Here is a 1,486-nt window from a genome sequence, read left to right as displayed (position 1 = left end):
GCTGGATCGCTAACTGTTCTTGTCTTTACCTATTAGAACAGAATTTTCTTTCATTAGAAAGCTTGAATGGCATGAAAAAACTGATAGATTATGCCACTGAAATTCAGAAATGTAAAGGTACGGATATTCCGTTTCTTTGATCTTTCCCATTACCTTGTACATGTTCAGGTTGTTGGTACGCCTAAGAAACGTAATAATTCCAATTTGACTATGCTGATTTTCCTTGTTTAACATATCCATGTAAACATTGTTATGCATGTGCCATTCTAGCTTTGTGGCTGGTTTTGGATCTCAGCATGTGTGTGGTTCAGTTTAACTTCTTTGTGAACTTGTTATTTATACTTTTCTGTGAACTTGTGATTTGGCATTTACTTTAACTTCTTTGTGGTTCAGTTTATGTGATATAGTATGGTGCAATTAATGTGATATAGTTGTCCTTATAATCCTGAAAATGTGAAACATCATAATTGTTAAATTGTGCATATGGTTTTACTATTTTTTAGATTGTTTGGATTTATGAGCATCCTCTGATCTTAGGGTGGTACGAGAAAAATTGAAGAATGTATTTGAGGTGTGTTTAATTTTCACTTCAACTACTCACTGGCATTATTTATGGTATAGATTGGTGGTTGCTATGCTCACACCTTGAGCTAAAATTATGCAAGATTGTTCATTAGAGTTTATGTTTATTTTCTGATTTTCATTGTTTGGGTTTCTTACCAATTGACAATTATATTGTGCTTGATATAAATTGTCTTTTTTCTTTTTTTTTCTTTTTTTTTCTTTTTTTTTTTTGCAGAATAAAGATAATAATTGTGGATCAATGTTCGTAGCACTACATTTGAACTCCTTGACAGTTGGTTAAAGTGGACATGAAAAACTAGCGTTATAAGACATATCATAGGATTGTAACAAGTACTTGTAAAATTTTTACATAGATTTTTTTTGTATATGTAGTTGAATATATGAATATTAATATAAAACAATTCTTTCATTTTGAAAAATCAATTCTGATTAAAAGAAAACTAGTAACGACAAGCCACAACCGTCGTAAATGAAGCATTTTCGACGGCCGGTCGAAAAAAAATATTTCCAATGGATCAATTTGCGACGCCTAGCGAGGGCTTTTCCCCATCGTAAATAAGTATTTGTGATGGCAAAATGACTTTTCCGACCACATTTGACCCTCGCAAATGACCCTTCTATTTGTAGTGACAATTGTTGCCCCGAGAACGTAAGCACACTTGCTGAATCTCGTAAACACTATTCTAAAAATTCCCGCCTAGTGCCGCCTAGGCCTCGTCTAGGCGTTAGGCGGCTAGCCACTACCCTGATTAATGGCTAAGCATTTGAAAATTAAGAAAGGTCTAGGCCCCCGCTTAGACCGCTTAGCCCACCCAGACCTGCCTAGGCACCGACTAGGTTACGACTCACTTAGACAGAAAATAGATAGCTTTCATTTAAATTTTTTTTTTTCAATAAATTG

At 34.5% G+C, this 1,486-nt stretch overlaps 1 long non-coding RNA gene across 1 annotated transcript; it reads left to right on the top strand.

Annotated features, from left to right (window-relative positions):
• The first annotated feature begins 353 nt into the window (after positions 1-353).
• Positions 354-1,004, top strand: LOC139190708 (uncharacterized). The gene is made up of 2 exons (XR_011575058.1): positions 354-571; positions 800-1,004. It is a non-coding gene; the product is annotated as an uncharacterized lncRNA (long non-coding RNA).
• The last annotated feature ends 482 nt before the right edge of the window (positions 1,005-1,486 follow it).

This window comes from Malus domestica, chromosome 13 (assembly GCF_042453785.1).
Source record: "Malus domestica chromosome 13, GDT2T_hap1".
Classification (NCBI taxonomy): Eukaryota; Viridiplantae; Streptophyta; class Magnoliopsida; order Rosales; family Rosaceae; genus Malus; species Malus domestica.
This window is presented reverse-complemented; position numbering and strand designations above follow the sequence as displayed.